Here is a 25,746-nt window from a genome sequence, read left to right as displayed (position 1 = left end):
TAACTGCCTTCATTCAAATAAGCCTCAGGGAAGCAGTTGCTTTTTCTTCTTTAGTTGCAGATTTTCCCATCTCCCACAGTGACATTTCCAAGTCTTTCCTCCCTTCTCAAATCCTGAACCTGTTCCTTAATCCTCAGAAAAAGAACTTCCTCTTCATTGACCATATAACGGTTCTTTTTCTTAACCTACGTCCATTCCCCTTTTCTCCTGTTTCTGGAGAATGTGTTCCCACACGTTTCCAAATTGGATTCCTCCATCAGAGCTTCTCCTCTTGAGACTGGCTGACATACCGATACCCACTGTGTTAGGCAGGATCATGCCGCTAGAAAGGCTTCCACACCCTAATCTTAGGAACATGTGAATATGCTGCTTTACGTGGTGAAGGAGACTTGCAGATGTGATCAACTTAAGGATCTTGAGATAGAGAGATTATCCACAATTACTGGATGGTTCCCATGTAATCACAAGGGTCCTTAAAAATGAAAGAGGGTCAGGTCAGAAAAGTAGACTTGGTGACCTAAGCAGAGGTCAGAGTGATGGAGGGACACAAGCCAGGGAATGTGAGGAGTCGCGAGAGGCTGGGAAAGACAAGGAAGCAGATTCTTCTCACAGTCCTGCAGAAGGGATGCAAGTCTGCTGACACCTGGTTTCAGCCCAGTGAAACGCATTTTGAATTTCTGACCTCCAGAACTATAAAAGAAGAAATTTGTGTTGTTTATAAGCCACTAGATTTGTGGTAACTTGTTTATGGCGGCAAAAGGAAACTAAAATATCCTACTCCCAAACTTTCTCACCCCTTTCTCTGAGTTCAAGGGAGGCATTGATTATGTATAGATGGATACCTAGTAAGTGGAGGTCAGGATAAAGAAATCCCAGAGAGGAAGACAATGACGCTGTTTATTGCATCATTTGATAATAAAATTGATGAATTAAAACGAGTGAGAAAAAAGTACTTCCTTTGAAGTTACTGAGTGCTTGGTGAGGGCCATAGTCAGTGATACTTCATATTGGATTGTAGCAAACCATTCCAGAGCGGTCTCTCGGTAAATAACAAACAATATTTCATCAGTGCTTCTCAAGTATAAGTAATGTACATATTCTCTTAACAGAATAACTTAATGTTGAAATTAAAGGAAGAAAAAGAACTCACTATGACTGAAACAAGTTATTGCATTATTACTTGTACCAATATATACTGATATAAAAATAGGTATAACCTTCTGATATTTAATTATTATACGATAGAATTTTAAAAAATATTACTTTGAAAACCATACAAAAACAATAAATACAATTCATACTAACAACATTACTTGCATGTGACAGATAATATTTTGCTGAACCCGAGTTGTTACTTGCAACATGAATACTGGTCCTTTTGAGTTCATGGTATTCTTTTACAATGTGCTTTGTAAAATGACTCCACTTCATCAACTCTTGGTCCATTCAGTTTACTACATAAGTTTCATTCATATGACCTGCCATAATTTCAATCGGACTTCATTTGATACGAATACATCATTTACTGCTCTTTCTCATGTTCCTGCAATTATTAAAATACTGCTGTTTTGAGCTGATTTAACTAGATATGCACATGATATTGAAGACACAAAATGAAAGATACATGTGTTAACATGGATATGACAGCTACCCAGAAGACCCAGAATTGGCTTATACAGGCATACCTTGGAGATATTGCAGTTCAGTTCCAGACCACCAAAATAAAGGTAATATTGCTATAATCAAGTTACATGAACTTTATAACTTCCCAGTGTATATAAATTATGTTAGCATTGTTCTATACTCTATTAAGTGTGCAATAGCATTATCTTAAAAAATGTACATAGCTTAATTAAAAAAATACTATTTTGCTAAAAAATGCTCGCCATCATATGAGCCTTCAGTGAGTTGTAATATTTTTGCTGAGATAGAGTCTTGCCTCAGGGTTGGCTGCTGACTTATCAGAATTGTGGTTGCTCAAGGATGGATGGCTGTGGTAATTTCTTAAAATAAGACAACAGTGAAGTTTGCCACATTGATTAGCTCTTCCTTTGACAAGTGATTTCTCTGTAGCATGCAGTCCTATTTGATAGCATCTTACCCACAGTAGAGCTCCTTTCAAAATTAGTCTTTCCTTCCAAGCCTGCTGCTGTTTTATGAACTAAATTTGTATAAAATTCTAAATTATTTGCTGTTATTTCAACAGTTTGCACAGAATTTTCATCAGCAGTAGATTCCATCCCAAGAGACCACTTTTCTTTGCTCATGCATAAGAAGAAATTCTTTGTCTGTTAAGGCTTTTTCCATGAGATTGCAGCAATTCAGTCACGTCTTTAGGCTTCATTTTTAATTCTGTTTCACCTCTGCAGCTACTTCCTCCATGGAAGTCTTGACTCCCTCAAAGTCATCCATGAGGTCTGGAATCAACTTCTTCCAGACTCCCATGAATGTTGATATTCTGACCTCTTCTCATGTTCTTAGGACTTCCCTGGTGGCTCAGATGGTAAAGCGTCTGTCTACAATGTGGGAGACCCGGGTTCGATCCCTGGGTTGGGATGATCACCTGGAGAAGGAAATGGCAATCCACTCCAGTACTATTGCCTGGAAAATCCCATGGACAGAGGAGCCTGGTAGGCTACAGTCCATGGGGTCGCAAAGAGTCGGACACAACTGAGCGACTTCACTTCACTTCTTCACTTCATGTTCTTAAATGCATCTAGAATGGTGAATCCTTTCCAGAAATTTTTCAATTTACTTTGCCCACATCCATCAGAGGAATCACCATCTATAGCAACTATTGCCTTAAAAATGTATATCTTGAATGATAAGACTTAAAAGTTGAAATTATTCCTTGATCTGTAGGCTAAAGAATGAAATTGTGTTGGCTGGCATGATAACAACACTAATCTCATAGTGTATCTCCATCAGAACACTTGGATGACCAGGTGCTTTGTCAATAAACAACAAACTTTTGAAAGGAATCTGTTTTTCTGGGCAGTAGGTCTCAACAGTTGGCTTAAAATATTCAGTAAACGCTGGGCTGGAAGAAGCACAAACTGGAATCAAGATTGCTGGGAGAAATATCAACAACCTCAGATATGCAGATGACACCACCCTTATGGCAGAAAGTGAAGAGGAACTAAAAAGCCTCTTGATGAAGGTGAAAGAGGAGAGTGGAAAAGTTGGCTTAAAGCTCAACATTCAGAAAACAAAGATCATGGCATCTGGTCCCATCACTTCATGGGAAATAATAGATGGGGAAACAGTGTCAGACTTTATTTTTTTGGGCTCCAAAATCACTGCAGATGGTGATTGCAGCCATGAAATTAAAAGACGCTTACTCCTTGGAAGGAAAGTTATGACCAACCTAGATAGCATATTGAAAAGCAGAGACATTCCTTTGCCAACAAAGGTCCGTCTAGTCAAGGCTATAGTTTTTCTAGTGGTCATGTATGGATGTGAGAGTTGGACTGTGAAGAAAGCTGAGCGCTGAAGAATTGATGCTTTTGAAGTGTGGTGTTGGAGAAGACTCTTGAGAGTCCCTTGGACTGCAAGGAGATCCAACCAGTACATTCTAAGGGAGATCAGTCCTGGGTGTTTTTTGGAAGGACTGATGCTAAAGCTGAAACTTCAATACTTTGGCCACCTCATGCGAAGAGTTGACTCACTGGAAAAGACTCTGATGCTGGGAGGGATTGGGGGCTGGAGGAGAAGGGGACAACAGCGGATGAGATGGCTGGATGGCATCACTGACCCGATGGACGTGAGTCTGAGTGAACTCCGGGAGTTGGTGATGGACAGGGAGGCCTGGCGTGCTGCGATTCATGGGGTCACAAAAAGTCGGATGTGACTGAGCGACTGAACTGAACTGATGTTGTAAGTAGATGTGCTGTCATCCAGACTTTGTTGCTCTACTTGTAGAGCATAGGCAGAGTAGATTCAGCATGATTTTTAAGGACCGTAGGATTTTTGGAATGCTGAATGAACGCTGGTTTCAACTTCTCTTTCTAACAAGAGAGTCAGCCTGTCCTTTGAAGCTTTGAAGCCAAGCATTGACTCTTTAGCTATGAAGATCTTAGATGGCATCTTCTTCCAAAATAAGACTGTTTTGTCTACACTGAAAAACTTTTTAGTGTTGCCACCTTCATGAATTACGTTTGGTAAGTCTTCTGGATAACTTGCTGTAGCTTCTACATCAAGCACTTGCTGCTTCACCTTGTACTTTTATACAATGGAGATGGCTTCTTTACTTAAACCTTATGAACCAATCTGTGCTAGATTCATGCTTTTCTTCTTCAGCTTCCTCACCTCACTCAGCCTTCATAGAATTGAATAGGGTTGGGGCCTTGTTCTGGATTAGACTTTGGCTTAAGGGGATGTTGTGGCTGGTTTGATCTTCTATCCAGACCACTAAAACTTTCTCCTTATTGGCCAGAAGGCTGTTTTGCTTATCATTCATATATTCATTGGATTAGCACTTTTAATTTCCTTCAGGAACATTTACATTCATAACTTTTGTTGCATAAGACTTAGCTTTTGCCCTGTTTTGGCTTTCAACAGGCCTTCCTCACTAAGTGTAGTCATTTCTAGCTTTTGATTTAAAGTGAAAAATATATGACTCTTCCTTTCACTTAGAAGCCATTGTAGGGTTATTATTTGGCCTAATTTTAATATTATCATGTGTCAGGGAATAGGGATGCCTGAGGATAAAGAGAGAGACAGGGAAACAGCTGGTTGGTGGAGCAGTCAGAACACCAGCAACACTTAATCCATTAAGTTTCCCATCTTATATGGGTGTGGTTTGTGGTGTTCCAACAAATTACAATAATAACACCAAAGATTACTAATCATAGATCACCATAAGAAACATAATAATAATGAAAAACTTTGAAATTTTTGGAGGATTACCTAAATAAAGTTACACAGAAACATGAAGTAAGCAGATGCTATTAGAAAAAAAATGGCACCAGTAGACTTGCTAGATGTAGGGTTGCCACAGACTTTTAATTTATAAAAAATGCAGTATCTGTGAAGCACAATAAAGCAAAAGTAAGTAGAATTAAGTATGCCTGCATGTATTAATTACAATTAAAATGAATACACACACACTAACCAAGGGCTCCCAAGAATATATCTGTAACCTGATAGAGACCCAAAGAACTGGAGTAGGTAACTAAAAAGACAAATTAATAGAGCTCAGTGCTGTATTATAAAATCAGTATTTGAAGAATAAAAATTAAATATAAGGAATAAATTAATTTTTTGAAAATAACATTGTTCTGTAAGTATAACAAGAAAATAGTTGAAAGTCAAATGATACTAGAGAGCTTATCACAAGAAACAATATTCTTTTGCTCTCCCCATTACCCCTTCCTCTAACTTTGCCATGCTTCTCAAAGCTCCCCAGGTAAAAATATTGAACTATTACAGATATTGCTTCTGTGATTTACTTTCTCATTTGTAAATAAGATGGCTATATTGGTGTCATATGCCTATATTGATATCCATACATCAGTTTTTGACATTACCTATTATTTTCCCATAATGATAGATGAATTAAATTATTTACACTGCTTTCCTTTTCCTTTTCCTTATTTCTTGAGAAAACTACATACCAATTTTTAATTCATATTCTATTTTTTAATTATTGAAATAAAACTCACTGCTAAATCAGATAGAACACTATGATTATAGTTCCTTTCTTTTGCAGCTTTCTGTTTTTCTTGGAGTTAATGATAGCCTTTTCTTTTATTTGTTTAGTATTAAGAGCACTCAGTCTTCCCAAACTGTACAAGAACTCTGTAAAATACCTCTGTATGCAATGTCATCCAAGATCAAATCTATCAGGTAATCTATATTAATACATCCTAATATTTTCTTGGGAGATATCACTTCCACATACAAATACCCTGAGAGTCTTGACTTCTTGCTCTGTTCTGGTTTGGTGACTTTCTTGGTCTGCTGCACAGCTGTGGTCCTAGCACTTCCTTTGCTGTCATCCTGGGAATTCCCTTTACCTCTCTCATGTTTCCTGATTTCCATTCTTCCTCTTTCTTGGTTTACTTCCTCATTTAGTGAAACACATTGTCTTTTGGCTTCCTGAGAAGGCATTTGTGGGAAATTTTTTATGTCTCAAATGTCTTTTTGCTACTCTCGTACTTAATAGTTTGGTTAGGTATAAATCTTTTTACAAAACGTAAAAAAAAATTTGGATAAAACTTTTTTTTACATCTCTATAAGAGTATTTAAGGCATTGTTCCCTTGTCTTTTCGTTCTCAGCCATTGTTCTTAAACTTTTATTCCTGGTTCTCTGTGAGATCTACTTTTGTTTTTCTCTCTGGAACCTCTTAGGATCTTCTTTTTAACTCTGATATTCTGAAGTTTCACAGTAGTAAAATTTGATGTGAGCCCTTTTTCATTTATTGTGATGGGTACTTAATGTGTTTTTTAGTCTGAAGACTCATGTATTTAACCTCCTTCCCCCTATGTAATTTGTTCCTCTTTTGTTCTCCTCTAGGCCTCATATCCCTGAATCCAGAATCTTTTAGTTAAGTTTCTCACAGAACAATCCTCAGGTGCCGGGGTCCAGGCCCGGCTGATCCAGGGTATTCGAAGCGGGGACGGCGTCGGCGACCTATTTAATTATTTATTCATCAAAGATATAAAGAGTAATAGAATGAGGATAGCTCAGTAGGAAAATTCAGTGGAGAAAAGAGGCTAAGTAGCTTGGTTTACGCGGGAGACCAATAAAACTTCAAGACAAGAGGTTTGCACCACTTACGGAGGCCACAGGCGTCCTTCCGTTCTCCCAAAGGAGAGGAGACACTGAGGCCTCCCTGGTCGGATCTTAGAAGCCCAGGCATAATTAGTAAGCATGGTGGGTTCCGCGCTCCAGATGGAGACTCAGCCAGAGTGAGAGAGAGAGTGACATGGGGAGACCAGTATTTTGAGAAACTGATCCCAATTCTTTATTTTCCATGGTCTACTTTTATACACTGAGATGTTATGCAAAAGTCACGCGGGGTCAGCAGTCCTGACTTTGATAAAAAAAAGTGCTTCATACAAATGTATACAGAGGTCTTAGGGGTGTTACATCATCTTCTGGCCAGGGGGCCTGCTGACAATTTATGGCCCTCTCCTTGTGACAGCGGTCAGTCAACCAGGACACTTACTTATCCAGGGGTGATTATTCTTAAAACAGATGCCACCCAAATAAAGTTACATTCCTATAGGGTGAGGGCGTAGTGGGTTTTAGTTAAGGAAAGAATTTACTTAGCCTAAGGTCTAACGTGATTAATATCAAAGGTTAATACTTATTTCTTCTATATATTCATTAATGTGTGTAAGGGCAGGGGATATGGGGACTTAGCAACAAACATTGGCTCAACAAATGAAAAACCCTTCACCAATACAATTTCTAATCAGCCCATTATACTTATACTAATAGTTTTCTAACTTTTCTAAGGAACCTGTTTTTAGAAGGTTTAGAGCATCTCGTGCCTCTCACAGTTGGGAGGCTGTGAGCAATCACATGTGGCTGGACAAGCCTGTCAGGCAGGCTAGAGAACCTTCAGAGGAGTTTGTAGGTTGAAACACTCCTATCATGCCCAGGAATTATTATTAACTGGAGCTCTAAGTTAACTCCTTCTGCGAAAGAGGTGGTGGGGGACAGCCCCCCATAAAGTCAGAGGTGTAGGGGAGAGCGCAAAGTAGTAAAGTAGGCAGGCTCTGGTTATGGGGGTAGATGCTTGAGGATTTCCAGGGGGACTCCTGAGGCTCGATCCCGCCTTTGCGTATGTCGAGCCTCCTGCCTCATGACCTTTGCCATGGGCGGAGTGCCTCACGCCGGCCCCCAACACTCAAGTATCTCAAAAAGGTGGAAAGACGTTGTTTGACTTAGTGGTTTGGAGTTGGGGACCCTTGGGTTTACTGCTAAGTCGCTTCAGTTGTGTCTGACTCTGTGCGACCCCATAGACGGCAGCCCACCAGGCACCGCCGTCCCTGGGATTCTCCAGGCAATAACACTGGAGTGGGTTGCCATTTCCTTCTCCAATGCATGAAAGTGAAAAGTGAAAGTGAAGTCACTCAGTCGTGTCCGACTCTTAGCGACCCCGTGGACTGCAGCCCACCAGGCTCCTCTGTCCATCGGATTTTCCAGGCAAGAATACTGGAGTGGGGTGCCATAAGTGTTCTCCTAGTTAAAAGCCAAATACAAAACCCAACCAAACAAAAAACTAGCCATCAAATGATCGATCCCATTATAGTCCTGTGCCTTGCTACTACTTTTGATATAGTATCACCGCTTTATTGAGTGAGTGAAAGTTGCTCAGTTGTGTCTGACTCTTTGTGACCCCATGGGCTATACAGTCCATGGAATTCTAGAGTACTGGAGTGGGTAGCCATTCCCTTCTCCAGGGGATCTTCCCAACCCAGAGATAGAACCCAGGTCTCCCGCATTAAAGGTGGATTCTTTACCAGCTGAGCCACGAGGGAAGCCCTCACCACTTGCTCAGTATCAACGTGGAATTCTTTAGTCTTTTCAGAGTCTGCCAGGGCAATTAGCTTGCTTTTCAGTTTTTCACTGCCTTCCCCATGGCCACCCAACCCCATTTCCGTCAAGCACATTTTTTCTGTGGGATCATTTACCATTATATCTTGTATTCTAGTCTTCATTCATTGTGGTTTGGGGTTTATGGATTCAATTCTTCTGATTTTATTGATGTTAAGACTTTTTGTTTCTGTTTCTTGTTCTTGTTTGCTAGTGAATTTTAGAAGAGAAAGAAGTTAGAAAAAAAATCTTTGTACTGTCATTCAGGAAGATCTGTTTAACCATTATGATGATCCAGCAGTGAAATGAACTATCTCGAAAGAAATAAGCTCTAGTTTTGGAAATATCCAATAGAGCTGTTTCTTTCTTTTAAAGACACTGAAGAAGAAGTTTCTCGTGGTGGGTTTGGGAGGGGAGAAGGATTAGATTAAATGACTCACTTAAGTTCTCTTTCAAACATAAGAGTTTATGAATTCTGTATTTTTCTACTATGGGCTTAAGGGAAGCAGAAATCAAATAATAATTACAACTATAAGCCTGAAAATTAGGCTGCCTCCATATTAATTCCAGTTCTGTCTTTTATTTAGGCTATATTTTAATCTCTTCAGCTTTAATTTCCTACTCTGTAAAATGAGACTACCTATTTTCTAACACAGTGAATATGATCTATATAGTAAACACTAATATATGTTAACTAATTCCAATAATGATGTGTTTAAGTCAAGTCTGTGAAATGGGAATTAGTATTTTCTAAACTAATAGTATTTTGCAGTTATTGCTGTTTAGAACCAAGTTTAAGTATGAGAATCTTGTATCGTTTCTTGGTCATGGTATGTATACACTTGATCTGGGTTAGATTTGTGGGGATAAGAAGCAAGTCTTTGTATATTCTGTTTGTACTCAGCAGATGTCATCTTTGTGTTTCTAGAATAGGGCTTATGGCCAAGCAGAGATAATTTTCAACTAGTCTAAATACAAAACCATGCAGAAATTTACAACATTTGATTCCTATGGTGATACCTTTTCAATTTGTACTAGTTGTGTTCAGATGGTCTCCAGAAGTGAAACGTATGATTCATATCCTATGGAAAGAATTTAGTTTTATTACTTTTAAGTGAGAAGTAGTTAAACAAGGATTGTCTTTAGTAAAGGGCAATGTGAACTAGCTTTCATCGATAAATCATTTTAAATCTGCATAAATATTGGTTGCTGGGCTTCCCTCGTGGTTCAGATGGTAAAGAATCTGCCTGCAATGAGGGAGACCTGGATCCCTGCGTTGGAAAGATCCCCTGGAGAAGGGAATGGTTACCCACTCCAGTATTCTTGCCTGGAGAATGCCATAGACAGAGGAGCCTGGTGGGCTACAGTCCATGGGGTCTCCTGAGAGTCAAACAGTGACTAATGGAACAGTTGGGTGCTACACTAGAAAGAAGAGCTCTACTTCTTAAGTGGCCTTATTTAGTTACTTAAATATATTTTCAGGATAACAATTTAATCATGAATTTTTTTCTTATGAACAATGCAGGTACATTTTAGGGTATGCTCCTTTACTCAGATTTTCTGTTTAATCTCAATTAAAAAGATTTTGCTGCATGCATTCTACAAGGGAGACTTGGCTCATGTCAAGGTAGGTTAGAATAAAGTCTGCATGCTGCTGCTGCTGCTGCTGCTAAGTTGCTTCAGTTGTGTCCGACTCTTGTGACCCCATAGATGGCAGCCCACCAGGCTCTTCCATCCATGGGATTTTCCAGGCAAGAGTACTGGAGTGGGGTGCCAGTGCCTTCTCCAAAGTCTGCATATTGCAATAATACTGAGTTCATCTCTGCAAAGTCCCTCCCTATTGCACTGCTGAATGTACCAGTGACCCAGGAGCATGGAAGTCGTGTACTGCCTTGTTCATACAAAATGTCTCCATTGAGCATCGGGTTGAGTTTTCATGGCCACCAAGGGCTGCAGCAATGACATTCCCCTGGAACAGGCTTCACTGTTTTAACCTGCTGGCAAGGGGGCTGGAAGACCATACGGCTGAAGCATGGCAGTGTTTCTCTGCTTCCTCCTGTCAATGCCTGTTTCACCAGCAATTGTTCAGCACAGTTTAGGATACTGTTTTGGATAGTGGTCTACTTGTTGCTGCAGATCAACAGGAAAAGCCTGCTGGCCTTTGAATACTCTAACATAACCCTGGGGGAAGAATTGCTGAACTCCAGGGTTACAGTCACTTCATGGTGTCCCACTTCCTCTGGCTCATGTTCCCCACAGGAGAGTTGGGAAATATATCCTTTTGAAAGAACTCTAGTCACAAGATACCAAAATTAATGACAAGAAGGTAATGATATAGAGTGACTGAAATGTCAGTTGCTGATGATCCCAACTTTGAGGTTGCCAAGCCACCTGTGGTTTTACATTGGGCCCTTCCTGTCAGGTGTATTTCTTTCCTGCATCCCCTTTTTCCATTCCTATTTATTGCGAGTTTGACTGCTATAGTGGCATCTGCAGAATCTTAGCAGGGGAAGGGATCTCACAGATCATCTTCTCTCCTCCCTTGAACTCAGAGGTTCTGTCCAGAGCCACCCTGACCCATTGTCAGGTAGATGACATTTGATGAAAAACAATCAGTTCAGTTCAGTTGCTCAGTTGTGTCTGACTCTTTGTGACCTCATGGATTGCAGCATGCCAGGCTTCCCTATCCATCACCAACTCCCAGAGCTTGCTCAAACTCATGTCCATCAAGTTGGTGATGCCCTGCAACCATCTCATCCTCTGTCATCCTCTTCTCCCCCTGCTTTCAATCCTTCCCAGCATCAGGGTCTTTTCCAGTGAGTCAGTTCTTCACATCAGGTGGCCAAAGTAATGGAGTTTCAGCTTCAGCATCAGTCCTTCCAGTGAATATTCAGGACTGATCTCCTTTAGGATGGACTGGTTGGATCTCCTTGCAGCCCAAGGGACTCAAGAGTCTTCTCCAACACCACAGTTCAAAAACATCAATTCTTTGGCGCTCGGCTTTCTTTATAGTCCAAGTCTCACATCCATACATGACTACTGGAAAAACCATAGCCTTGACTAGATGGACCTTTGTTGGCAAAGTAATGTCTCTGCTTTTGAATATGCTATCTAGGTTGGTCATAACTTTTCTTCCAAGGAGTAAGCGTCTTTTAATGTCATGGCTGCAGTCACCATCTGCAGTGATTTTGGAGCCCATGAAAATAAAGTTTGTCACTGTTTTCATTGTTTCCCCATCTATTTGCCATGAAGTGATGGGACTGGATGCCATGATCTTAGTTTTTTGAATGTTGAGGGTTTTTAAAAATATTTTTTTTAATTTAATTTTATTTTATTTTTAAACTTTACAATATTGTATGTTTTGCCAAATATCGAAATGAATCCACCACAGGTATACCTGTGTTCCCCATCCTGAACCCTCCTCCCTCCTCCCTCCCCATACCCTCCCTCTGGGTCATCCCAGTGCACCAGCCCCAAGCATCCAGTATCGTGCATCGAACCTGGACTGGCGACTCATTTCATACATGATATTATACATGTTTCAATGCCATTCTCCCAAATCTCCCCACCCTCTCCCTCTCCCACAGAGTCCATAAGACTGATCTATACATCAGTGTCTCTTTTGCTGTCTCGTATACAGGGTTATTGTTACCATCTTTCTAAATTCCATATATATGCATTAGTATACTGTATTGGTGTTTTTCTTTCTGGCTTACTTCACTCTATATTATTCTTATTTATTTATTTGGCTGCACATGGTCTTAGTTGTGGGATGTGGGATCTAGTTCCCCAACCAGGGATCAAACCCAGGGCCCCAGCACTGAGAGCTCAGAGTCTTAGCCACTGGACCACCAAGGGAGTCCTGAATGTTGAGTTTTAAGCCAACTTTTTCACTCTCCTCTTTCACTTTTATCAAGAGGCTCTTCAGTTCCTCTTTGCTTTTTGCCATAAGGGTGGTGTCATCTGCATATCTGAGGTTATTGATATTTCTCCTGGAAATCTTGATTATAGCTTGTGCTTTATCCAGCCCAACATTTCACATGATGTACTCTGCATATAAATTAAATAAGCAGGGTGATGATATATGATCTTGATGTACTCCTTGAAAAAAAACTTGAACGTACTCCTTGAAATAAACTTGGACATACTCCTTGGAAAAAACTTGATGTACTCCTTGAAAAACTTGAGGTACCGATTGAAAAACAATCAGTCCTTCCTAGTAAGATAGCACTGCTTGGCAAGAGGAAATAAAGGAATCAAGTCTCCAAAAATGATAGATCCATGGTGTTTTACCACTTGAGCACTGTGCTTCCTTTCAAAGGTTTGCCAAAGGCATGTATTTCTCTTTCAAAAAGCTTTTTTTTTTTTCTTTGTGAGTTTTTTGGTAATTTAACATTATATATCAGTTCTTTTGATTTTCTTCCCTAAGGGTCATGAGTTCTCCTTTTCCCTACCTGAGTGTCATGAGGCCTGACTTTTGCTGCTAATCACAAAGCCATTCTAAGAAGGGGTCTAAGGTTGAAATTATGTTTTAAGGAAAGCCTGTCATTTTGATGTGTTAAAAAACAGGAGTGTGGTGGTCACCTCGTTACAATCCACTAAGTACCCTTTTCCTTCCTTCTTGCAATGCAGTTCTTATCAAAGAGTATGGACCTATTTTTAACTTCTGTGTCGTTTTTTTCTCCACAAAAATTCGATGTGATTTTGATAGAATCTGGGATATCACAAACCCTGAGAAGGCAGAGGTGGTCAGCAGAATAGGAGGGAGTGAGCAAATGGTTAAACCTCTGTTCCTTTATTTTCTAATCCTCTTTATTGTGTCTCCTTCTTATCTCCCTTCTGTAGTGCACAGATGCCTAGGCTTTTTTTCCCGCAACAGACCACTAACTGAGTTTGTCTGTCTTCCTGTCTGGTCTTTAAGACCCCTTTCCTGCTCTAAATATCTTTATGTGACTGGTTGTCCCTGTATGCACGTACGCTCAGTCACGTCTGACTCTTTGCGACCCCATGGACTGTAGCTTGTCAGGATCCTCTGCCCATGGGATTTTCCAAGCAAGAATACTGGAATGGGTTGCTGTTTCCTCCTCCAGGGGCTCTTCCCAACCCAGGGATCACCTGCATCTCTTGTATCTCCTGCATTGGCAGGTGGGTTCTTTACTGCTGTGTTACCTGAGTTGTCCCTAGATTAGATTAATTTACTATGTATGGATCTTGATTCAAGTTTAAGAACTGGAAAGGAAACACCTCACCTCCTCCATATGTCTTTAAACCATTTTGCAATCCATTCTGTATCAATTTGAATTGTACCAAAGTAATCTTGTGAATCAGTTGATCTTGCTAATCAGTTATGATCCCAAATTGTAGCAGAGTCCTGACAGAGCTGCCTTGTTGCCTAACTTCACGGGTCACCCTTCAAACAAAATAAATGTGGGACCCACTGGTTTTGGGAGACATGATGGTCTTAGACTCAGCATGAAACTACTGCCAGATGGAGTCATGGTTTTCTTGGGAACGACAAATTCCCAACTACCATCCCCTCAGATACCCAAAAGAGATCACAAAATCATTAAAAGTATGAAGGAAAAATTCAGAGGAATCCTCTTAGGTATCTGTATGGTGCCAACAAGTGCAAATACAACTTCTTCAAAGACTTTCCTGTGGGAAAATGGAACTGTTATTAAAAAATAATGAAAGCCCAGCTGTAAACCTTCACTCTTAGCCCCAAATCTGCCTTCCCATGAGGTTCCCATTGGTGAAAAGAAGTATTTTGTAGATTGTCTGGAAATAAAATTAAGTTCCTGAGATGTGATCACTACTTCCTCATGGACTAGAAGACCCCAGCCTAGAAGTAATGGGTGCTGATCCTCTCCCGAGGAAGCGCAGTCCTACAGTGTCCCACCCAGAACCAGACAAGGGCCTCCCCAGAAGTCTCTTCACAGAAGCCAGTACTTCCATAACTGAACCTTACTTTTAAAGTCACGGGATGTAGGTAAAAATGGACTAATATATTTAAATATGTATGATCATCAACAAGTGTGTGCACATTACCAAAACAGAAAAATACAAGAAATGGAAAAGCAAGACAAACAACACTTGGCAGACTACTAATGTATTTTTTAAAAATTCAGAATGTAAAATTCAGAGATCTTAGAACCTAAAGAATGAGAAAATGGGCTTCCCAGATGGCACGGTGGTTAAAGAATCAGCCTCCCAATGCACGAGATGTGGGTTTGATCCATGGGTTGGGAAGATCCCTTGGAGTAGGAATTGGCAAACCATTACAGTATTCTTGCCTGGAAAATCCACTGGCTACAGTCAATGGGGTTGTGAGGAGTCAGATACAACTGAATGATTGAGCATACACACACAAAGATTGTGCATCTTTTGTGGGGGTAGGAAGGCAACAATAAGCAATTAACTTTAAAAAATCCATACACTTATTGAAACTATGAAACTTTATTGGTTAGAAGCACATATGAAGAATGTGAACATTTTGCTTGAGTGTATTTTGTATATTTAGCTAAAAAATAGAATGGTGATATAAATTTATGTATATAAAGTTAAACATATGAATTAAGCTGTTTTAAATGAGTACTTTTTTATATCAAAGACTGAAACTCAAGAAGAGAAATTTAACTTTGTACTAATAAGAAAAAAATAAGGTCATGGAAAAGATAGACATCTTGGGCCTGAGTCTAAGAGGGGAAAAAAGTGAAAGGTTTAAATCTGTCCTAAATATTAATAATAAAAGTCCCAGTTCTAGAAAGCCGGGATTGAAAAATAGAAACAACAAAAATTAATGTGGTAAGTTTTTAAATATTTATTCCAAAATTTGATGATCATTTTTATTTAAAAACCTGTTAGATTTCAAAGTAACTACTCCTATATTGTATAATGCAACTGGGAAATTAAATGTGATTTTGTGTTTTTCTCTATAAGGATAAATGACATAAAAATTGAAGTGAAAATATGCAATTACTTTATGTTAAAGTAATTGTATGTTTTCACTTCAATTTTTAATTGAAATATATTTGTGTAAATATACATAAAGTAACATAAATAAAATAATATTTCTGTTGCACTGCCTCATTTTGATATAGTCTGCTTATTTTCTGATATTCTGAAGTAGTTTTTGGAAGATTGAATTTATAAGATAGTAAGGAATACTTTTATTTATCCAAAGACCCATGAAAAATTGAAGTTCTACATCAGTGTCATCTGTAATTGGAGAAGGTGATGGCACCCCACTCCAGTACTTTTGCCTGGAAAATCCCATGGATGGAGGAGCCTGGTAGGCTACAGTCCATGGGGTCGCTAGAGTCGGACATGACTGAGTGACTTCACTTTCACTTTTCACTTTCATGCATTGGAGAAGGAAATGGCAACCCACTCCAGTGTTCTTGCCTGGAGAATCCCAGGAATGGGGAAGACTGGTGGGCTGCCATCTATGGGGTCGCACAGAGTCGGACACGACTGAAGTGACTTAGCAGCAGCAGCAGCAGCAGCATCTGTAATTAAATTAAAGATAAATATGTTTTTGATAAATGAAAATTTATCAGATGATATACTCAGAATAAATGAAACTTGGATCATGAGCCAAGGGGAAGACTTTCAGTTGAAACATCAAAATTGAGTTTACATGTAATGTTCAGTTCAGTTCATTCGCTCAGTTGTGTCCAACTCTTTGCAACTGCATGGACTGCAGCACACCAGGTTTCCCTGTCCAGCACCAGCTCCCAAAGCTTGCTCAAACTCATGTCCATCAAGTCAGTGATGCCATCCAACTATCTCATCTTCTGTCGTCCCCTTCTCCCACCTTCAATCTTTCCCAGCATCAGGGTCTTTACAAATGAGTCAGTTCTTCGCATCAGTTGGCCAAAGTATTGTTGCCTACATACAATCCCAGATGGCTCAGTGGTAAAGAATCCACCTGCCAATGCAGGAGATGTAGGAGACGCAGGTTTGATCCCTGGTTGGGACGATCTTCTGGAGGAGAAAATGGCAACCCACTCCAGTATTCTTGCTTGGAAAATCCTGTGGATGTAGGAGCCTGCCAGGCTACAGTCCATGGGGTTGCAAAGAGCTGGACACAACTGAGCATGAGCATGCAAAAAAAAAAAAAGAAAAGGAAAACAGAAAATTAAACGCTTTGAAGTTGTCTGATGCTAAATGGAAGTGGTACTCACTGGGACAATCACTGGATCATAAAATGCAAATAAAACATTCCATGATATATCAGGTTGCTAAGGGAATGAGAAAATGTGTGGTATACACTAGGAAGTGCTTTTAGCTTAGGAAAGAGATTTGGATATATTTAAAGAGTTTTATGATAGGGCAAAATTTAGGAGAGATAAGTTTTAAATTACTTTACTTACTAGAAATGAAAGAGAACCGGGAATCACTTTGCCCAGCAATCCCTTGGATAAATGAATTCATATTTTTCATTGTCGACGACACAGGGAAACTTTCCATCCTCAAAGAGTGAACTGAATTAGCTGTGGGACTCCCTTCCAAAACTATTTATTAGAACTAAGAAGAGTAGTGACCCAAAGCTTGCACTTCTGAGAATGCTGAACTGGCAGTGAAGAGGATGCCAAAGACCTAGACTCAAAACCAGTTGAAAAAAGTGAAGCAAACCACCTGTCAAACAAACACCATTACATATCTATGGAGAATGAAGGCTGAAGAATGAATCTAGAACCAAGTAGCTGGAATACACATCCTTTCTGGGCTCCCTGCTCAAAACAAAAGTGACTAATCAGAAAATACTGGGCTTTGCTCAGTATTTTATTGTCCATATTGACCTTGAGGTGGATATCTTAGAACTCATAGTTCAATAATGAAAATAAAAATTATTCTTGCTTGTGTCAGAGAAAAAAGTGCTGCAATTATAGAATTACTCAAATTAAATAGGACCATTGTACTTCTAGAACAGAATTAGAAATATCAATGTAAGCTTTAAAAGAAAACTTTTATACCTTTGAGAATGCAATAACCTAGGAACAACGGTACCCCATTTGCACTCTATCACCCTGTTCTTGCTCTCTGTATTTTTTCACTAAGGAAAATTAAGGATCCTTAGAGAAACATTTCAGTCTAGGTTTGGTGTAGAAATATACCAGGTAGCTTGGATCATCCTCTACCAGAAAGCAAGAAAGCTCTCAAAGATTAATAAAGTCATATGAAAAAGACACAGTTCAGTTCAGTCACTCAGTCATGTCTGACTCTTTGCGACCCCATGGACCAGGCTCCCCTGTCCATCACCAACTCCCGGAGCTTACTCAAACTCATGTTCATCGTGTCAGTGATGCCATCCAACCATCTCATCCTCTGTTGACCCCTTCTCCTCCTGCCTTCAATCTTTCCCAGCATCAGGGTCTTTTCAAATGAGTCAGTTCTTTGCATCAGGTGGCCAGAGTACTGGAGTTTCAGCTTCAGCATTAGTCCTTCCAGTGAATATTCAGGACTGATTTCCTTTAAGATTGACTGGTTTGATCTCCTTGCAATCCAAGGGACTCTTAGGAGTCTTCTCCAGCACCACAGTTCAAAAGCATCAATTTTTCAGTGCTCAGCTTTCTTTAGAGTCCAACTCTTACATTCATACATGACTACTGGAAGCAAGACTACTCTCATCATACTTGCAGTCAACTCAAGTCCCCTTGTTTTGTTTTGGTTGTTTTTATGTGATATGTTTTAAATCTGATTTTCTAATTCTATATTTGTGTATTTTGAACTAGACTGCTATTTTGAACCTAGAAATTTTACTTATTATCTCTATTAAACTGATAGTTTTGGCTCATTATTCCAACTTATTTTGATGTTTTGGAATGATGGTTCTGTCATTAAATGTTCTGTATTCCAAGCTTTTCTCATCTGTACTACCGTCACCTCTTCTTTCCTTTCTATGACACTGTTATGTATGGAATATGTTGGTGACTTGTTTCACAAATTAGTCCGTAGTTACACTATAGAAGGGTAAGATTATATCATCACTAGAGAAGAATAAATATCATCAAGAGATCTTTGTATTGGAGCTGAATGAAGCAACTATTGATGCTGAGTCATTTCCCTTTGGGAAGATGAGCACATTTGCTACTCTGAATAGCACTGGTAATGGTAGTCACTGTTTTCTATTAGGCAGGAAGATTTATTCTGATATAGAAATGTTTGTTTTAACATAAAGGATAAGTGGTACATATAGATATTAGGAATCAAAAGTGGTAGACAGCAGTAAACACTTGCTATTCTGATAGCTGCCCAACATCCAAATCTTCTGTCCATTTCAAACCCCATTCACCAATGCATCGGTCTTGTTTGAGGGCAGGGTTCTGCCTTCCTTCTAGTAAGGTAGAAAGGACCATTTCCTTCCCGACTGTTGGAAATGAGTACAAGACCCAAACTTGTCCAAACACACTATCACCTGGAACTTTGAACAGGCGGAGTGATGCCGGGAACAAAGGTTATTTTCTGGGGGCAGTGATAAGTGTCCAGTGGGATGAAGAGTTTCCAACAGTCCCAGTATTACAGCAAGAGGTTTTAGCAGTATAACCTTAATCAGAATATTTAATCAGGGCCAAATCTCTCCTGCTTAGATTTCCTTGATTCCTTATCATTTTTTGAACCTGGTTCCCCATTATTTCTTAGATTTGGTAGGGTAACTATAAATTTCCTTTCTGTTTAAATGTTATAGAATCAGTTTCTATCACTTGCAAGAGGATCTCAGAGTAGTATGGTACACAAAGTACACATCACAGGGGAAGGCCACCACAGGGCTTTGCAGATGGCTCATTAATGGCAATTTCTTTTGCTCCTTTTCCCCTCTTTGTTCCCCTCCAGTTGTATTATAAGCTTTTTAAAGGTCTATTTCTCTTCACTAACCTCCTCTAAGAAGGTGCTTATTGTATTGCCTTGTACAAAGAAAGCAGTCAATACTGCTTCTTGCCCAAATTACACACTGAGTGAATTGGAATTTATCACTGATTCCTCCAAGGTTGCAAACAGCATGGGTGAAAATATAAAAATGCCCTGGCAAGCAAATTGAAAACAGAAGTGGTGCTCTAGTTCTGGCTAGCTTCTTTGGTTACAACATTTATAATGCTTAGGAGGTGGGATGACTTAAATGCGTCTTGTTTGTTTGGTTTTGTTTTTGACCTAACAAACAGTATGGGAATTCCTTCTTGAAATTTTACTTGGTGCCATACATTTCTATACAGTCAGCAAAAACAAGACTGGGAGCTGACTGTGGCTCAGATCATGAACTCCTTACTGCCAAATTCAGACTTAAATTGAAGAAAGTAGGGAAAACCACTAGACCATTCAGGTGTGACCTAAATCAAATCCCTTACGATTATACAGTGGAACTGACAAATAGATTCCAGAGCTTAGATCTGATAGACAGAGTGACTGAAGCACCATGGATGAGGTTTGTGATGTTGTACAGGAGGCAGTGATCAAGACCATCCCCAAGAGTTCAGTTCAATTGCTCAGTCATGTCTGACTCTTTGCAACTCCATGGACTGCAGTGCGCCAGGCCTCTCTGTCCATCACCAACTCCAGGAGTGTATTCAAACTCATGTCCATTGAGTTGGTGATGCCATTGAACCATCTCATCCTCATCCCTTCTACTCCCGCCTTCAATCTTCCCAGCATCAGGGTCTTTTCAAATTAGTCGGTATTTCGAATCAGGTGGCCAAAGTATTGGAGCTTCAGCTTCAGCATCAGTCCTTCCAATGAATATTCAGACAGATTTCCTTGAGGATGGACTGGTTTGATCTCCTTGCAGTCCAACGGACTCTCAAGAGTCTTCTCCAACACCACAGTTCAAAAACATCAATTTTTCAGTGCTCAGCTTTCTTTAGAGTCCAACTCTCACATCCATACATGATTACTGGAAAAACCATAGCTATGACTAGATGGACCTTTTTTGGTAAAGAAATGTCTCTGCTTTTTAATATGCTGTCTAGGTTGGTCATACCTTTTCTTCCAAGGAGCAAGTGTCTTTTAATTTCATGGCTGCAGTCACCATCTGCAGTGATTTTGAGCCCCCCAAAATAAAGTCTTTCACTGTTTCCATTGTTTCCCCATCTATTTGCCATGAAGTGATGGGACTGGATACCATGATCTTAGTTTTTTAATGTTGAGTTTTAAGCCAACTTTTTTACTCTGCTCTTTCACTTTCATCAAGAGGCTCTTAAGTTCTTCTTCACTTTCTGCTTTAAGGATGGTGTCATCTGCACATCTAAGGTATTGCTATTTCTCCCAGCAGTCTTGATTCCAGCTAATGCTTCATCTAGCCCAGCATTTCTCATGATGTATTCTGCATATAAGTTAAATAAGCAGGGTGACAATGTACAGCCTTGATGTACTCCTTTCCCTTATTTGGAACCAGTCTGTTGTTCCATGTCTAGTTCTAACTGTTGGTTCCTGACCTGCCTACAGATTTCTCAAGAGGCAGGTCAGGTGGTCTGACCTGACCACTACCTCTCTGGAATACAGAGAGGTATTCCCCTCTCTTTAAGAATTTTCCACAGTTTGTTGTGATCCACACAGTCAAAGGCTTTGGCATAGTCAATAAAGTAGATGTTTTCCTGGAACTCTCTTGCTTTTTCGATGATCCAGCAGATGTTGGCAATTTGATCTCTGGTTCCTCTGCCTTTTCTAAATCCAGTTTGAACCTCTGGAAGTTCACAGTTCACGTACTGTTGAAGCCTGGCTTGGAGAATTTTGAGCATTACTTTGCTAGTGTGTGAGATGAGTGCAATTGTGTGGTAGTTTGAGCATTCTTTGGCATTGCCTTTCTTTGGGATTGGAATGAAAACTGACCTTTTCCAGTCCTGTGGCCACTGCTGAGTTTTCCAGATTTTCTGGCATATTGGGTGCAGCACTTTTACAGCATCATCTTTTAGGATTTGAAATAACTCAACTGGAATTCCATCACTCCCCAAGAATAAGAAATGCAGAAAGGCAAAATGGTTGTCTGCAGAGGCCTTACAAAGAGCTGAGGAAAGAAGAGAAGTTAAAGGGCAAAGAAGAAAAGAAAAGGTAAACCCATTTGAATACAGAGCTCCAAAGAATAACAAGAAATAAGAAAGCCTTCCTCAGCGATCAGTGCAAAGAAATAGATGAAAACAATAGAATAGAAAAGACTAGAGATCGTTTCAAGAAAATTAGAGATACCAAGGGAACATTTCATGCAAAGATGAGTACAATAAAGGACAGAAATGGTATGGACCTAACAGAAGCAGAAGATATTAAGAAGAGGTGGCAAGAATACACAGAAGAACTGTTCAAAAAAGATCTTCACGACCCAGATAATCACTATGGTGTGATCACTCACCTAGAGCGAGACATCCTGGAATGTGAAGTCAAGTGGGCCTTAGGAAGCATCACTACGAACAAAGCTAGTGGAGGTGATGGAATTCCAGTTGAGCTATTTCAAATCCTAAAAGATAATGCTGTGAAAGTGCTGCACTCAATATGCCAGCAAATCTGCAAAACTCAGCAGTGGCCACAGGACTGGAAAAGGTCAGTTTTCATTCCAATCCCAAAGAAAGACAATGCCAAAGAATGCTCAAATACTGCACAATTGCACTCATCTCACACTCTAGCAAAGTAATGCTCAAAATTCTCCAAGCCAGGCTTCAACAGTACGTGAACTGTGAACTTCCAGATGTTCAAGCTGGTTTTAGAAAAGGCAGAGGAACCAGAGGTCAAATTGCCACACCTGCTGGATCATCGTAAATGCAAGAGAGTTCCAGAAAAATATCTACTTCTGCTTTATTGACTATGCCAAAGCCTTTGACTGTGTGGATCACAGCAAACTATGGAAAATTCTTAAAGAGATGGGCATACCAGACCACCTGACCTGCCTCCTTAGAAATTTGTATGTAGGTGAAGAAGGAACAGTTAGAACTGGACATGGAACAACAGATTGGTTCCATATAGGAAAAGGAGTATGTCAAGACTATACATTGTCACCCTGCTTATTTAACTTACATGCAGAGTACATCATGCAAAATCCTGGGCTGGATTAGGCACAAGCTGGAATCAAGATTGCTGGGGGAAATTATCAATAACCTTAGATACGCAGATGAGACCACCCTTATGGCAGAAAGTGAAGAAGAACTAAAGAGCCTGTTGATGAAAGTGAAAGAATAGAGGGAAAAAGTTGGCTTAAAGCTCAACATTCAGAAAATTAAGATCATGGCATCTGGTCCCATCACTTCATGGCAAATAGATGGGGAAACAATGGAAACAGTGAAAGACTTTATTTTGGGGGGGCTCAAAATCACTGCAGATGGTGACTGAAGCCATGAAATTAAAAGATGCCCTTGGAAGAAAAGGTATGACCAACCTAGACAGCATATTAAAAAGCAGAGACATTACTAACAAAGGTCTGTCTAGTCAAACATATGGTTTTTTCAGTAATTATGTATGAATGTGAGAGTTGGACTCTCACGAAAGCTGAGTGCTGAAAAATTGATGTTTTTGAACTGTGGTGTTGGAGAAGACTCTTGAGAGTCTGTTGGACTGCAAGGAGATCAAACCAGTCCATCCTAAAGGAAATGTGCCCTGAATATTCATTGGAAGGACTGATGCTGAAGCTGAAACTCCAATACTTTGGCCACCTGATGCGAAGAACTGATTCATTTGAAAAGACCCTGATGCTGGGAAAGATTGAAGGTGGAACGAGAAGGGGACGACAGAGGATGAGATGGCTGGATGGCATCACCGACACAATAGACATGAGTTTGCGTAAGCTCCAGGGGTTGGTGATGGACAGGAAGGCCTTGTGTGCTGCAGTCCATAGGGTTGCAAAGAGTCAGGCAAGACTGAGTAATGAACTGAACAGAACTGATACATTTCTGGGGCTTCCCAGGTGGCTCAGTCATAAATAATCCACCTTCCAAGCAGGAGAAATGGGTTCAATTCCTAGGTCAGGAAGATCCCCTGGAGAAGGAAATGGTAACCCATTTCAGTATTCTTGCCTGGGAAATCTCAAGAACAGAGGAGCCTGGCCGGCTACAGTCAAGTTCAGGGTCTCAAAGAGTCACACAACTTAGTAACTAGACCACCACCATGCATTTCGTACAATGACTAAAAAAAAAAAGATGTTCCTTCATACAAGATAAGGGGGACATTTTGAAGGTATGGTAAATTTTTTCAATTAGTGATATATTTAAAAATAATTTCCTTTCCTTCTTTGAAGGCCCAAACAGTGAGAAGCCATATTAGAAGCTGCCATGCACAGGACAGTTCAAGAAGTCCTTCTTTTTGGAGGTGGCATCTGAGCTGAGACTCAAATGACCAGACAGAACTAGGCGTTCCCAGCTCCACGGCAGAGAGTGCAGGTGGAGGAAGGGCAGATGTGCCTCTGGGATCTCTCTGCTGCGCTCAGCCTTCCCCTTCACCTTCCTCACCCAGGCTCTGTACTCCCCCACCTTGTTTCTTGTCAAACAGGGACACAGACAATCAATTTGCAGTAAAAAACCCTTCATTAGAGATGTGCTACTTCCCATGGGACAACGTTTAACACTATTAAACAGAATATCACTGTCTCAGGCTAAACCACTAGTATCTGAATTCTTCCAGCCATAATCAGAGATATCTGAAGGGAAATGATTAGGTTCTTGACTTTGAAATGATCATCAGAGTGATACCTCCCCAAACAGAAGGTGTCCATCCCAACTACAAATTCCTTCCCCTGCCATTCAGTCTCTCCCATATAAATTTCTGGCAGTTTAATAATGACCATTCTATCTCGCCTAATTATGAAGCCTTCAGACCAAGATCCAACCAGCCAGCTATATAATGAAGAAGAGATTTAATTATTAAAAGGGACATTTATGTGTCCTTTTTGGATAAATTTTAATATCATTGCATTGGAGACTAAAATGTCATCCTGTTTTTCTTCTAGACATCCTCAAGTCTTATTTCCTCTGTTTATTAGTGTCATCAGCAAGCCCATTAATATTCCTGGGAAATAAAAATAGAAATCTGTGTAATATTCATAAGATAAAGCCTAAGCTTTTTCCTTTTCCTTTGTGCTTAGTCTAGTTTCACTCGCTCATAGGGTGCTGCATGCAGAGGTCTTGCACCTGCCACTTCAGGCCAGTTCCTAGTGGCAAATGGCTGCACAGACCTATCACATGGGTGGGCCATCTGCAGAAGCCCGCCCCCTGATGATACTTCAATTAAAGATGGCTATGGTGGGCTATGCACAGAGACGCTGCAAATGATGCTGTGATCTGGAATGTGAACAACATGCCTGTGCCAACCCCATGAGAACTCTGCCCCCTACCCACTGAGGAGAACCATATAAAGCAACCCCACCCACGGCCTGTCCTGGGGAACATATATCCCAGAACACTCATCTCATCTTTGCTCAAAGAAGAAAGCTTTCCTTTGCTTCTGAATCAAACTTGGTCTCTTTCTGTTGTCTCCGGCAGCACTGTGCAGGAAGACCCTTATTGAGATCTGACTGGAAAAGGTCGGTAACATAAGTACTGATACATGATAACTGATGGAATTGTGATTTAAACAAGTTTGTCCAGAACTAAGCCAGGGGTACAAGTTTTCCAGTCTCCGGAGGAGTCAAGCCAGCCCTGTATTCTTTCTACTTACTCTGTATCTTGTGTCTTGGAGAATATGGGTTGATGAGGTGGCCCTCTGGGATTTGAAACTTTGAACTGTAGAAGCTGAAGAAATTTTTTAAAAAGTAGCTTGCTGAAATAGAGGTGAAGCTTATCTCTGAGCCATACCATTTCTTTATTTTGCATGAAGCCTCTGGAATGGATAATTGAGTTATGCAAATAAAAATCAAGCATCTATGGGTGGATCTTCCTATAGGGGACGTTGATGCTGAATGCTCTGTGGTGATACAAGTGCTAGAGTTTTCAAGCCCAGGCCATGCCTCTGAGACCCTGAGTTTTCGTGGGGTGTCTTAGGGTAATGAATTTACAGTCTGCTGCTGACAGACCTCTTGCATGACCTTGTGAAACTGCAAATGCTCTTACACAAATAATCTGTAGCAGTTAGTTTTGTTTTGCATGGGATGCACTGAGCTGGAGAAAAGCCAAGGAAGGGCCTCCAGAAAGAATCTTGATTTCATGCTGGAGGAAAAGCAGCCCAAGAGAAGAGGACCAGGTTTGCTGCAGCTCCACCTGGACTGGGCTGTTTGTGTCCTATATGTCACACGA

General features: G+C 40.3%; 1 long non-coding RNA gene across 1 annotated transcript in view; it reads left to right on the top strand.

Moving 5' to 3' along the window:
- LOC123327666 overlaps nt 1-25,746 on the top strand; it is a 235,987-nt gene that overhangs the window by 56,027 nt on the left and 154,214 nt on the right. The window lies entirely within an intron of this gene.

Source organism: Bubalus bubalis, chromosome 10 (assembly GCF_019923935.1).
Source record: "Bubalus bubalis isolate 160015118507 breed Murrah chromosome 10, NDDB_SH_1, whole genome shotgun sequence".
Classification (NCBI taxonomy): Eukaryota; Metazoa; Chordata; class Mammalia; order Artiodactyla; family Bovidae; genus Bubalus; species Bubalus bubalis.
The sequence above is the reverse complement of the archived record's forward strand: the minus strand, read 5'-3'. Positions and strand labels throughout refer to the sequence as shown.